The sequence below is a fragment of the Entelurus aequoreus genome, linkage group LG04 (genome assembly GCF_033978785.1).
Source record: "Entelurus aequoreus isolate RoL-2023_Sb linkage group LG04, RoL_Eaeq_v1.1, whole genome shotgun sequence".
Lineage (NCBI taxonomy): Eukaryota > Metazoa > Chordata > Actinopteri > Syngnathiformes > Syngnathidae > Entelurus > Entelurus aequoreus.
In genome coordinates, this window is record NC_084734.1 from 83609820 (window position 1) to 83625692 (window position 15873).

Genomic DNA, 15873 nt, shown 5'->3' on the forward strand with positions numbered 1-15873 from the left:
ACAATAATCGGAGCATCCAAGGGACTCACCACTGCTTTTCATAGACGTATAGCAAGAATATTCAACTTAAATTGTTTTGGGGGCCACATTTCCACATAGCAGGGACCCAGACTTCTCTCTTCACTAATAGTCTTTGTGAGGAGGCGGGGCCGGCAGACCTGCGGCGAGGCGGGGCGCGCCAGGACCGGCTCCGAGATGGACGTCAGGTGCGTGGATCGCCCACCTGGGCGCAATTCTATAATCACCTGGCAGTGTGTAAAAGGGCAGCGGCCGAGAACGACGGGGCAGAAGGAGTTGGAGAGCCAGCAGTACATGCAGCGCGGGAGCGACCGAGAGCGAGACGAAGACGACGACGAAGACGACGACGACGACGACGACGCGTGAGGCTGGAAAGCAAACCGCAGAGCGTGCAGTTGGGAAAAGGAGCTGAAAAGCGACCCGACGACACAGAGGTTTATTAAAAAATAAACAGTCACAAAACTGCTCGAAGTCATGTCTGTCCCTGGTGGTCCATGGAACCCGGAGGGAGGAAGACATTCACAGTCTTATTTTGTAAATTCCAGAGAACTAGCGTCTCCTAAAGTAGGTGTTTGACTTAGGTCTATTGATTTTGTCAGAGTTAGAGGACCCTCTGCAAAAATGTGAGTCTTTCAAGTTTTCCTAACGATGCTCGAGTAAATACTGAAAGAGCACTGGGATCTGCGGCTCCACCGCCCGCGGGTAGGGCCCGGTCAGGACTGGTCACCCCCTCCTCGAAACAGTATGGTTGAAGACCATGATTGGGAGCTAATTTTGACCTTCTTCAGTCTCTTTGTCGGTAGAATCCCAATGCCGAACTTTAATCAATCAATCAATCAATCAATCAATGTTTATCTATATAGCCCTAAATCACAAGTGTCTCAAAGGGCTGCACAAGCCACAACGACATCCTCGGTACAGAGCCCACATACGGGCAAGGAAAAACTCACCCCAGTGGGACGTCGATGTGAATGACTATGAGAAACCTTGGAGAGGACCGCATATGTGGGTAACACCCTCCCCCCCCCCCCCCTCTAGGGGAGACCGAAAGGAATGGATGTCGAGTGGGTCTGACATAATATTGTGAAAGTCCAGTCCACAGTGGATCCAACACATCGGCGAGTGTCCAGTCCATAGTGGGGCCAGCAGGAAACCGTCCCGAGCGGAGACGGGTCATCAGCGCAGAGATGTCCCCAACCGATGCACAGGCTAGTGGTCCACCCGGGGTCCCGACTCTGGACAGCCAGCACTTCATCCGTGGCCACCGGACCTGTGCAACTCCCCCTCCCCAAGGGAGAGGGGAGCAGAGGAGAGAAGAAAAGAAACGGCAGATCAACTGGTCTAAAAAGGGGGTCTATTTAAAGGCTAGAGTATACTTAAATCAGAGCCGTCTTGCAAAGATGCCATGTTTGTCCTGTTGTGTATGTATGGATCAAAAGAGACGTCGGAGACTCTGTACTGAAATAAAAGTTGCTTTATTACAAGTGAGTGTCATTTTACCAGACAGCAGTTCCTGGAGGAGGTCAGGTCAAAAAAAAAAATGAGGTCCTCCCAACTTGGAGAAGCCAAACCATCAGTTTTTATATTCCTCCTTTCTGTCTCTGGGTGTGTGCTAAGTCAAGACAGCACATCCTGACCATAAAAGTAGATGTTTGTGTGTAAGTGTCTGGAAAGACAACATATGCAGGTCGTATCTTAAATGTTGGCGTTAAGGTAAACATGTAGTCTCTTCTCACGGATAGGGCCATCACCTTTGCATACCAACTTTCTTCCGCGAGAACTAATCCAAACCACACACTAATGTCATTATTAAAGTACAATTAGTTATCTACACAATACTCAAAAACTAATTGACATAATGGGAAATGGCTGCTATATTCATTTGCAGGGGCAAAACATACCGTATTTTCCGGACTATAAGGTACACTTAAAATCATTTTTTATCCTCAAAACTCGACAGTGTGCCTTACAACCCGGTGCGCATAATTTACGGAATAATTCTGGTTTTGCTTATTGACCGAAAAGCTATTTTATTTGGTACATGGTGAAAAGATAAGTGTGACCAGTAGATGGCAGTCAAACATAAGAGATACGGGTAGACTGCATTATAATGGCAGTCACACACAAGAGATACGTGTTGACTGCAATATGACTCAAGTAAACAACACCAACATTTTATATGTTCCATTGAGAATATAGAACATTACACACGGCGCTCAAAAATCAATCAAAATGTTTTAGTACGATTTTGGTAAACTATGAAGCCGCATTGCTTGATGGATTATACTGTGCTTCAACATACCAGTATTATTATGGTGTGTGTATAAGGTAAGACGTATTATCTGGCGTTTTGTTTCGCAATATTATGCAAAAGGAACTTTTCGTACTTTCTGGTGCCTGCTGATCTGTATTTGGGATCTGCATAAGTCCTGAAAAATTGTGAAGCGACTGTCAGAAAGCGGCTTGAAGATGGTCTGTAAAACATCATCTATGCAACATTTTGACCACAATGTGTAGACCACAATGAAGTGCTTCCCATTTAGAATTTTTTAAATAATAATATGACTACTTTAATGCGTCTTATAATCCGGTGCGCCCTATGGTCCGGAAAATAGGTACATAAAGAGAACTTGGTAGGAAAATGTCGGTCATTGGGCACTATGGGTCCTTTTAATGGCATGAATGATAGTGTTTGGTAGTGTGTGCAATGGCCGCAGCCATTTTTCTCTTCCTGTTGCTACACCTTTCACACTGACTGGTCTGTTTCCACTCGCGATAGCATCGCCAACTATTATCTTCAAATGTTATTATCGATTTTTTGGCCACATCCACTAATCGCTGTACCTCTTGCTGAGATGGAACTCGACTGTCCAGAATGAACTCACAACAACTGCGTGTCCTTTATTTTACCCCAAGACGTTTTTAGTGACTGTCTGGATAGAAAAACAGAGACGTTGAGCCACGCTAGTCAAGGTCAGACCGCTAATGGTCAACAATCTGTGGCCAGGCAGGAAGAAGGCCAAATCATGTTGTAGCGTTTCAAACGGTGCTCATGGAAACACAACTGGTGATTACTGCTCGGATACGACATTTGTTTCTCTACACCAGGGGTCACCAACCTTTTTGAAACCAAGAGCTACTTCTTGGGTAGTGATTAATGCGAAGGGCTACCATTTTGATACACACTTAAATAAATTGCCAGAAATAGCCAATTTGCTCAATTTACCTTTAACTCTATGTTATTATTAATAATTACTGATATTTACACTTAATTGTACGGTTTAAAAGAGGAGAAAACACGAAAAAAAATGACAATTAAATTTTGAAACATAGTTTATCTTCAATTTCGAATCTTTAAAATTCTAAATTCAACCGAAAAAAAGAAGACAAAAACTTAAAAAAATAATTTATGGAACATCATTAGTAATTTTTCCTGATTAAGATTAATTTTAGAATTTTGATGACATGTTTTAAATAGGTTAAAATCCAATCTACACTTTGTTAGAATATATAACAAATTGGACCAAGCTATATTCCTAACAAAGACAAATCATTATTTCTTCTAGATTTTCCAGAACAAAAATTTTAAAAGAAATTCAAAAGACTTTGAAATAAGATTTAAATTTGATTCTACAGATTTTCTAGATTTGCCAGAATAATTTTTTTGAATTTTAATCATAATAAGTTTAAAGAAATATTTCACAAATATTCTTCGTCGAAAAAACAGAAGCTAAAATGAAGAATTAAATTAAAATGTATTTATTATTCTTTACAATAAAAAAAAAATACATTTACTTGAACATTGATTTAAATTGTCAGGAAAGAAGAGGAAGGAATTTAAAAGGTAAAAAGGTATATGTGTTTAAAAATCCTAAAATCATTTTTAAGGTTGTATTTTTTCTCTAAATTGGTCTTTCTGAAAGTTATAAGAAGCAAAGTAAAAAAAATTATGAATTTATTTAAACAAGTGAAGACCAAGTTTAAAATATTTTCTTGGATTTTCAAATTCTATTTGAGTTTTGTCTCTCTTAGAATTAAAAATGTCGGGCAAAGCGAGACCAGCTTGCTAGTAAATAAATAAAATTCAAAAAATAGAGGCAGCTCACTGGTAAGTGCTGCTATTTGAGCTATTTTTAGAACAGGCCAGCGGGCTACTCATCTGGTCCTTACGGGCTACCTGGTGCCCGCGGGCACCGCGTTGGTGACCCCTGGTGTACACGTATTTGCTTCATCCATATTAAAACATAATTATATCTGACTAATGATTAGCACTTATGAGAGTGGGCTCACATGATTAAAACAAACTCTGGTGCATTTGCACTGTTATTGTGGTTTGTTTCATGCAATTCAGTAGAAGCATTTAAGTCCCATCTTAAAACTCATTTGTATACTCTAGCCTTTAAATAGACCCCCCTTTTAGACCAGTTGATCTGCCGTTTCTTTTCTTTTCTGCTCTGCCCCCCTCTCCCTCGTGAAAGGGAGGGGGCACAGGTTTGGTGGCCATGGATGAAGTGCTGGCTGTCCAGAGTCGGGACCCGGGGTGGACCGCTCGCCTGTGCGTCGGTTGGGGACATCTCTGCGCTGATGACCTGTCTCCGCTCGGGATGGTCTCCTGCTGGCCCCACTATGGACTGGACTCTCACACTATTATGTTAGATCCACTATGGACTGGACTCACAATATTATGTTAGATCCACTATGGACTGCACTCTCACAATATTATGTTAGATCCACTATGGACTGGACTCTCACTATTATGTTAGATCCACTATGGACTGGACTCTCACTATTATGTTAGATCCACTATGGACTAGACTCTCTCACTATTATGTTAGATCAACTATGGACTGGACTCTCACTATTATGTTAGATCCACTATGGACTAGACTCTCTCACTATTATGTTAGATCCACTATGGACTGGACTCTCACTATTATGTTAGATCCACTATGGACTGGACTCTCACTATTATGTTAGATCCACTATGGACTGGACTCTCACACTATTATGTTAGATCCACTATGGACTGGACTCTCACACTATTATGTTAGATCCACTATGGACTGTACTCTCACACTATTATGTTAGATCCACTATGGACTGGACTCTCACACTATTATGTTAGATCCACTATGGACTGGACTCTCACTATTATGTTAGATCCACTATGGACAGGACTCTCACTATTATGTTAGATCCACTATGGACTGGACTCTCACACTATTATGTTAGATCCACTATGGACTGGACTCTCACACTATTATGTTACATCCACTATGGACTGGACTCTGACACTATTATGTTAGATCCACTATGGACTGGACTCTCACTATTATGTTAGATCCACTATGGACTGGACTCTCACACTATTATGTTAGATCCACTATGGACTGGACTCTCACTATTATGTTAGATCCACTATGGACTGGACTTTCACAATATTATGTTAGATCCACTATGGACTGGACTTTCACAATATTATGCTAGATCCACTATGGACTGGACTCTCACACTATTATGTTAGATCCACTATGGACTGGACTCTCACACTATTATGTTAGATCCACTATGGACTGGACTCTCACACTATTATGTTAGATCCACTATGGACTGGACTCTTACTATTATGTTAGATCCACTATGGACTGGACTCTCACACTATTATGTTAGATCCACTATGGACTGGACTCTCACACTATTATTTTAGATCCACTATGGACTGGACTCTCACACTATTATGTTAGATCCACTATGGACTGGACTCTCACACTATTATGTTAGATCCACTATGGACTGGACTCTCACACTATTATGTTAGATCCACTATGGACTGGACTCTCACACTATTATGTTAGATCCACTATGGACTGGACTTTCACACTATTATGTTAGATCCACTATGGACTGGACTCTCACTATTATGTTAGATCCACTATGGACTGGACTCTCACACTATTATGTTAGATCCACTATGGACTGGACTCTCACTATTATGTTAGATCCACTATGGACTGGACTTTCACAATATTATGTTAGATCCACTATGGACTGGACTCTCACACTATTATGTTAGATCCACTATGGACTGGACTTTCACAATATTATGTTAGATCCACTATGGACTGGACTCTCACACTATTATGTTAGATCCACTATGGACTGGACTCTCACACTATTATGTTAGATCCACTATGGACTGGACTCTCACACTATTATGTTAGATCCACTATGGACTGGACTCTCACACTATTATGTTAGATCCACTATGGACTGGACTCTCACTATTATGTTAGATCCACTATGGACTGGACTTTCACAATATTATGTTAGATCCACTATGGACTGGACTCTCACACTATTATGTTAGATCCACTATGGACTGGACTTTCACAATATTATGTTAGATCCACTATGGACTGGACTCTCACACTATTATGTTAGATCCACTATGGACTGGACTCTCACACTATTATGTTAGATCCACTATGGACTGGACTCTCACTATTATGTTAGATCCACTATGGACTGGACTCTCACTATTATGTTAGATCCACTATGGACTGGACTCTCACTATTATGTTAGATCCACTATGGACTGGACTTTCACAATATTATGCTAGATCCACTCAATGTCCATTGCACCGGTCGCCCTAGGGTCCCCTCCAAGGTTTCTCATTGTCATCCCACTGGGTTGAGTTTTTCCTTGCCCTGATGAGGGATCTGAACCGAGGAGGTCGTTGTGGCTTGTGCAGCCCTTTGAGACACTCGTGATTTAGGGCTATATAAGTAGATATTGATTGATTGATTGAATTTCAGCTCCATTGTGATTGCCACACGGACCAGTGTCAAAATGACAGCAAAAAACACGCAACAATAATAAACATGTAAAATAAAATGTGTTGGGAGCGTTCGCTCTCTCCCTCTGTATGTGACGTCACTCTTTTAATGTCAATTTTAGAAGCTTTTTGTGAAATGCAAACTGTTAAATATGTCAGAATATAAAAATCCCCAACATATTCAACCCACCAGATGGCATTTTGGTTTGGAATATTTTAGCAATGTCATGAAAGCTGCCAAATCATGTCTTTACTTCATGCATATGAGACTCATCTAATGTGAAAGATAGGCAAATCACACCAAAATGTGCACTTAGCATCGAGGGATACTATATATATTGCGATATATATTGCAGCCTCCTGCAATAACGATATACATAACACAACCAGTGAAGTTGGCACGTTGTGTAATTCATAAATATAAACAGAATACAATGATTTGCCAATCATTTTCAACTTACTTAATGTTGGAACTGAGAAACTTCATTTTTATTTTTTTTGCAAATAATCATTAACTTAGAATTTAATGGTGGCAAAACACATTGCAACAAAGTTGCACAGGGGCATGTTCACCACTGTGTTACATGGCCTTTCCTTTTAACAACACTCAGTAAAGGTTTGGGAACTGAGGAGACACATTTTTGAAGCTTCTCAGGTGGAATTCTTTCCCATTCTTGCTTGATGTACAGCTTAAGTTGTTCAACAGTCCGGGGGTCTCCCTTGTGCTATTTTAGGCTTCATAATGCGCCACACATTTTCAATGGGAGACAGGTCTGGACTACAGGCAGGCCAGTCTAGTACCCGCACTCTTTTACTATGAAGCCACGTCGTTGTAACACGTGGCTTGGCATTGTCTTGCTGAAATAAGCAGGGGCGTCCATGATAACATTGCTTGGATGGCAACATATGTTGCTCCAAAACCTGTATGTACCTTTCAGCATTAATGGCGCCTTCACAGATGTGTAAGTTACCCATGTCTTGGGCACTAATACACCCCCATACCATCACACATGCTGGCTTTTACACTTTGAGCCTAAAACAATCCGGATGGTTTTTGTCCTCTTTGTTCCGGAGGACACAACGTCCACAGTCTCCAAAAACAATTTGAAATGCGGACTCGTCAGATCACAGAACACTTTTCCACTTTGTATCAGTCCATCTTAGAGGAGCTCAGGTCCAGCGAAGCCGACTGCGTTTCTGGGTGTTGTTGATAAACGGTTTTTGCCTTGCATAGGACAGTTTTAACTTGCACTTACAGATGTAGCGACCAACTGTAGTTACTGACAGTGGGTTTCTGAAGTGTTCCTGAGCCCATGTGGTGATATCCTTTACACACTGATGTCGCTTGTTGATGCAGTACAGCCTGAGGGATGGAAGGTCACGGGCTTAGCTGCTTACGTGCAGTGATTTCTCCAGATTCTCTGAACCCTTTGATGATATTACGGAGCGTAAATTCCTTGCAATAGCTGGTTGAGAAAGGTTGTTCTTAAACTGTTCAACAATTTGCTCACGCATTTGTTGACAAAGTGGTGACCCTCGCCCCATCCTTGTTTGTGAATGACTGAGCATTTCATGGAATCTACTTTTATACCCAATCATGGCACCCACCTGTTCCCAATTTGCCTGTTCACCTCTGGGATGTTCCAAATAAGTGTTTGTTGAGCATTCCTCAACTTTATCAGTATTTATTGCCACCTTTCCCAACTTCTTTGTCACGTGTTGCTGGCATCAAATTCTAAAGTTAATGATTATTTGCAAAAAAAAAAAAATTTTTTATCAGTTTGAACATCAAATATGTTGTCTTTGTAGCATATTCAACTGAATATGGGTTGAAAATGATTTGCAAATCATTGTATTCCGTTTATATTTACATCTAACACAATTTCCCAACTCATATGGAAACGGGGTTTGTAGTTACTCACAACAAATTACACACTTGCAAATCAGATGGAAAATTCGAGGGAACATTTTTTGGGGGTATCCATAATACGGCAATAGGGAGAAGTTTTTATTTACACGATAAGTCGGGTGTGTCTTGACCTCTTCTGCCGAACCCCTAGGGTTCGATCGAACCGGGGTTAAGAACCACTGTTCTAGACCCTAATGAGGACGAGCGGTTTTGCAACTTTCCGATTCAAACCAAACATATCTGTCAAAACCGGAGCCACTTGTTTTAATGATAATGAGCAAAGCCTTCCTGCACAAAGACTTTTAAACGTACTCAGCCAAAGCAAACATCGGTACAATGGAAGCTGGAACCAGCTCAGCTATCGTTGTCTCCCCCCCCTCTGCTGCGTACAAACGTTCATTACGGGGGGAGCGACATCTACAAGGTGTTGCTTCCCTTTAACTTTAGCCCAACTTTCCGAATAGCACGAACGCGCCGTGGCTTTTGTTTGTTTGGCTCATTGTGATGCAGGACCCGTCTGTGAGAACCAGGCGAGCTGCACACTCGCTGCCACCTCGTCTCCAAGGAGACGGCAATGCGGCCGTATAGCAGTGCTTCCATGCTCCGTCCTCAGCAGGAAGCACGATCTCATAATGTGAGGTCAGAGTTTCATAACCTGACTCATTTCACTGATTGGCCGTTCATTTCTGTGCCAGTAAATGATAGTGTTTACTTAAAAGCCAAAGGGGGAGGGAGAGTTTCTATGAGAGTCTAATCAACATACTCTGTACTTTTGGACGGAATACACGTTTTAAATCACTTTGCGAGACTCAAAATATAAATTGCATGTATTTTTTCTGGCTTCAACAGAGATGCACTTTTGGGTATATAAATAGCTCTTGATATTTGTACTGTAAACAAGACAAACATAACCATATAAAGCAACGTTGTGCTAACATTGCATTTACATTATTTGGCAGCCATATCCATCCATCCATCCATCCATCCGGGAGTGGGGAGACAGGGGTGGAGGGTTGGGGGCTATCCCATCTGCACTCGGGCAGGGTACTCCCTGGACAAGTCGCCAACTCATATCGTTATATTAAATTCCCCAACTTTACTCAAGATATGTGTCCCAATAATATTTTACACTGTTTCCATGCACTGAATTAGTCTGATTTCTCAAAGTTTGTGTGGGGGGGTTCTGCGGTTCCTTCCAAGGTTTCTCGATTCTCCCATTGGGTTGAGTTTTTTCTTGTCCTGATTTGGGATCTGAGTTGAGGATGTCGTTGTGGCTTGTGCAGCCCTTTGAGACATTTGTGATTAAGAGCTATATAAGTAAACTTTGATTGATTAAATGATTTATTCTATTTTCACGCCTATGTGTGTCAGTCACCAACGCGGTGCCCGCGGGCACCAGGTCGCCCGTAAGGACCAGACGAGTCGCCCGCTGGCCTGTTCTAAAAATAGCTCAAATAGCAGCACTTACCAGTGAACTGCCTCTATTTTTTAAATTGTATTTATTTACTAGCAAGCTGGTCTCGCTTTGCTCGACATTTTTAATTCTAAGAGAGACAAAACTCAAATAGAATTTGAAAATCCAAGAAAATATTTTAAAGACTTGGTCTTCACTTGTTTAAATAAATTCATTTTTTAAAAAAAAACTTTGCTTCTTATAACTTTCAGAAAGACAATTTTAGAGAAAAAATACAACCTTAAAAATGTTTTTAAGATTTTTAAACACATATACCTTTTTACCTTTTAAATTCCTTCCTCTTCCTTCCTGACAATTTAAATCAATGTTCAAGTAAATTTATTTTTTTTTATTGTAAAGAATAATAAATACATTTTAATTTAATTCTTCATTTTAGCTTCTGTTTTTTCGACGAAGAATATTTGTGAAATATTTCTTCAAACTTATTATGATTAAAATTCAAAAAAATTATTCTGGCAAATCTAGAAAATCTGTAGAATCAAATTTAAATCTTATTAATAAAAGTCTTTTGAATTTCTTTAAAAAATTTTGTTCTGGAAAATCTAGAAGAAATAATGTTTTGTCTTTGTTAGAAATATAGCTTGGTCCAATGTGTTATATATTCTAACAAAGTGTAGATTGGATTTTAACCTATTTAAAACATGTCATCAAAATTCTAAAATGAATCTTAATCAGGAAAAATTACTAATGATGTTCCATAAAATCTTTTTTTAAATTTTTTCAAAAAGATTCTAATTAGCTAGTTTTTCTCTTCTTTTTTTCGGTTGAGTTTTGAATTTTAAAGAGTCGAAATTGAAGATAAACTATGTTTCAAAATTAAATGTTCTTTTTTTTCTCGTGTTTTCTCCTCCTTTATAAAAATGTTAGTGGGATATTGTGATTTCACAAGACTGTCTTAGAAGTGATCATTTGAAAATGTTCAATTTGAAAAATGTGCACTTAGAGAAAATATAAAAATAAAGTGTTGCATATTGATATTTATCTGTTTCTATATATATTTATTGTGAGAAATCATTAAGATGATCAGTGTTTCCACAAAGATAAATATCATTAATTATTAATAATAATAATAATAATAATAATAATACCTGATATTTATATAGCGCTTTTCTAAGTAATAATAACGTAGAGTTAAAGGTAAATTTAGCAAATTGGCTATTTCTGGCAGTTTATTTAAGTGTGTATCAAACTGGTAGCCCTTCGCATTAATCACTACCCAAGAAGTAGCTCTTGGTTTCAAAAAGGTTGGGGACCCCTGCTTTAATGCGACTGTTGGCCATACGCTGTGTCCCTCTCGTACACTACGAGGTGATTGTGGTTACTTTATCTAGTTTCCTGTAGTTATGTGGGAATGTCAATAAAAGAAGAGAATGCTACAAGATAATACGATGCTAAGCTCTTGTTCTATCCAAGGGGTTGGCAACCCAACATGTTGAAAGAGCCATATTGGAACATAAATGTCAAAAAACTAATCTGTCTGGAGCCGCAAAAAGTAAAAAGCCTCATGTAAGTGTTATAACGAAGTAAGTGTCTCAGAGGGTGGGATAACTCCTGCAAACGACTGGCTTAGAATGGCCAAAGGTATAGATGTGTGTTACAAAATAGACCAGTTAGTATAATACATAATGTTGGACACGGAGAACATTCAAACCATTTATTCATTGAATCAAAAATACTGAAATTCCACGACATAGTGAATTTGCAAACAGCTAAAATTATACACAAAGCAAACTATAATCTGCTACCCAAGAAAATACAACAATTCTTCTCAACAAAAGAGGAGAACATTTTTTTATTTAAAACCTTTGTACGCACGTACAACACTTAAGACCTTCAGTATATCAGTATGTGGAATTAAATGATGGACTGGATTAAGCAAAGCAATCAAACAATGTACTAACATGATCCACTTCAAGAAACTCTTCAAACTTAAAGTGTTTACAAAGTACAAAGAAGAAGAACCATGATAAACATTCTGAATTTATTTCATCCATCCATTTATTTTCAAGATAATCTTACTCATCTCACCATATGAAATATAATTTACTTCACCAATTATTATGTATTTACTAATTTTTATTGTTATTACTTATGAAGTATATTGTGAATAAATTGAGAACAGGAAGTGATCAAACGTTTTAGCACATGCTATGTAAAGGAAAAGGGGTCGGATTAAGTAAGCTCGGCCTCTTCCTACTCCTTTTCGAACATGTTGAATAGAGAAACTGGAAATTGTGATGTATCATGTTGTATGCTTGCATGTTCCAAATAAACTCAATCTCAAACTCAAACTCAAGTTAAAGGAAAGGACAGGCTGTCTTCTTCTAATGGATATATTACAATCTTTTGCTGTGGTCTGGAACAACACGGCACACAAACAACTATCAGAAATGCAGCCAGATGACATCAGATAATGTGTCATGAGACATGCTAATATCAATTAAATACACAGACGACATAAGTAAAGGAAATTAAATCGACTCAAATATACCTACAAACGAGGCATAACGATGCAATAAAAACTAGCCTAAATAGCATGTTAGCATCGATTATTAGAACTCCACGCAAGTCAACAACATCAACAAAGTTCATCTTTGTGCATTCACACACAGCATAAAACGTTTGGTGGACAAAATGAGACAAAGAAGGAGTCGCATAAAACACGTCTTTCTCTGGCAGCATTGGAGAAAGTTGTACATGTAAACAAACTACGGTGAGTTCAAGGACAGCCGAAGTTAGTAGGACAAAACTGCGCTGGCCAAATACTCTCATCAGTGAAGCATAAAAACGAACATATTAAACAGTGGGCTTTCTGACAATTAGGAAGGTTTGTGTTATGTTGTCCTCCTACAGAAACATTATTAAAACAACAAATACATTTTTGTATATTTTTGAAAAAGCTCCAAGGAGCCACGAGGGCGGTGCTCAAGAGCCGCGAGTTGCCGACCACCCGTTCTTACATCTTTCCACTGCTACTTTGTGTTGTTGGTATTATTTCAATGTGTTTAAAGGCCTACTGAAATGACTTTTTTAAATTTAAACGGGGATAGCAGATCCATTCTATGTGTCATACTTGATCATTTCGCGATATTGCCATATTTTTGCTGAAAGGATTTAGTATAGAACAACGACGATAAAGTTCGCAACTTTTGGTCGCTGATAAAAAAAAGCCTTGCCTGTACCGGAAGTAGCGTGACGTCACAGGAGGAAGGATTCCTCACAATTCCCCGTTGTTTACAATGGGATTCGGACAGAGAAAGCGACGATTACCCCATTAATTTGAGCGAGGATGAACGATTCGTGGATGAGGAACGTTAGAGTGAAGAACTAGAGAGGCAGTGCAGGGTGTATCTTTTTTCGCTCTGACCGTAACTTAGGTACAAGCTGGCTCATTGGATTCCACACTCTCTCCTTTTTCTATTGTGGATCACGGATTTGTATTTTAAACCACCTCAGATACTATATCCTCTTGAAAATGAGAGTCGAGAACGCGAAATGGACATTCACAGTGACTTTTATCTCCACGACAATACATCAGCGAAGCTCTTTAGCTACTGAGCTAACGTGATAGCATCTGGCTCAAATGCAGATAGAAACAAAATAAGTAAATCCCTGACTGGAAGGATAGACAGAAGATCAACAATACTATTAAACCATGGACATGTAACTACACGGTTAATAATTCTCAGCCTGGCAAAGCTTAACAATGCTGTTGCTAATGACGCTGAAGCTAACTTAGCAACTTAGCAACCGGACCTCACAGAGCTATGATAAAAACATTAGCGCTCCACCTACGCCAGCCAGCCCTCATCTGCTCATCAACACCCGTGCTCACCTGCGTTCCAGCGATCGACGGCGCGACGAAGGACTTCACCCGATCACAGATGCGGTTGGCGGCTAGCATCGGCTAGGCGTCTGCTATCCAAGTAAGTACTCCTTGTTGTGTTGCTACAGCCAGCTGCTAATACACCGACCCCACCTACAACTTTCTTCTTTGCAGTCTCCATTGTTCATTAAACAAATTGCAAAAGATTCACCAACGCAGATGTCCAGAATACTGTGGAATTGTTCGATGAAAACAGAGCAGTTTGTATGGTGACACATTGGGTACGAATACTTCCGTTGCCGTCGTGACGTCACGCGCATACGTCATCATACATAGACGTGTCCAACCGGAAGTTTAAAATGTCACTTTATAAGTTAACCCGGCCGTATTGGCATGTGTTGCAATGTTAAGATTTCATCATTGATATATAAACTATCAGACTGCGTGGTCGCTAGTAGTGGCTTTCAGTAGGCCTTTAAATGACAGGTGTGGCTACTGTGATCATGAGAGATTAAGGCTGTGTGATTTTGAATAAAAACAAAATCTTGATTTTTATGTCTGAACACTCGATTTTCAATTATGATTTACATTTGACAAAAGTCAAAAGAAAGGTGGGAGTTACTGACGTTTGTAATGAAATAAGCTAATTAAAAAAGGATAAATCAACATTATACTTAGGGATGGGAATCAAAAACCTTGTTTAGAGCTATTCTGTCTAGCTGTTCTCCTAAATGTTCTTCCGGGTGGGGATGACTTCAGATCGCAAAATGCAAAACACTAACATTTTACAAGAAAATATTGCAATCATGCTGTGGAGGTTGCCCCCCAGTGGGTTCTCCAGACCACCTATCACTGACATGAGAGCAGGATTCAGGTTCACAACATTTTCTCCACAAGTCTCTCGGGTGCTTTCCAGCAATTGTCTTTTTCTCAATAAGTCTCTCGGGTGCTTTTCAGCAATTGTCTTTTCCTCTCTCGCTCGCGCTCTGGCTCCAGCTCCAACTCCCACTCCCACTCCCACTCCACACCGTCTCTCCTCCTGGCTGCTTCTTTATAACAGAGCGACAGGTGATTAGATAACCAGGCCCAGGTGGGCCATCTACGCACCTGCCGCTGATTTCGAGGCCGGTCCTGGCACACCCCGCTTCGCTGCAGGCCCGCAGGCCACGCCCCCCTCCACACACGCTACTTGTAATAATTATAAGGCTGCTAGTTCATCAAAAAAAGGACACGCGAGCAATATGCTGCAATATTTGAACACACAGCATGCAGCAAGTATAAATGAAAGTCGGATTTTTTGAACCGCTCCTATCTCATCCCAGCAGCAGTAACGCTAGAACGTCATCTGAACACGGCAGGTACTAACTCACCGCCTGTTATTTGTTCAATTAAAAAAAATGCCTTCTCATTTAGATGAGCATGACGAGAGACAGATGCTGAGCGGCTCTGAGGCGGGCAGTACTCGCCCCAGTTCACGTCTGCTGCTAGACCACACGTGTCAAACTCAAGGCCCGGGGGCCAAATCTGGCCCGCTACATCAATTTAGGTGGCCCGCGAAAGCCTGGAAATAATATGCGTTAATAAAACGCTTAATCTTGTCTTACTAAATACGTATATTTGGTATTTCCCTTTTGCCATACAAATCATGTACTGCATGCATTTGCATATCTTTTAAAATTAAATATGATCAAAATCAAAATATTATATTATTATGTATTCCAAAAATATTTTTTTTGTTAAAATAAAGATAAATACTGTACTTAAATATCTGCTTGACTTATGATTTCAAAACAAAGTATCAATCAAGTTG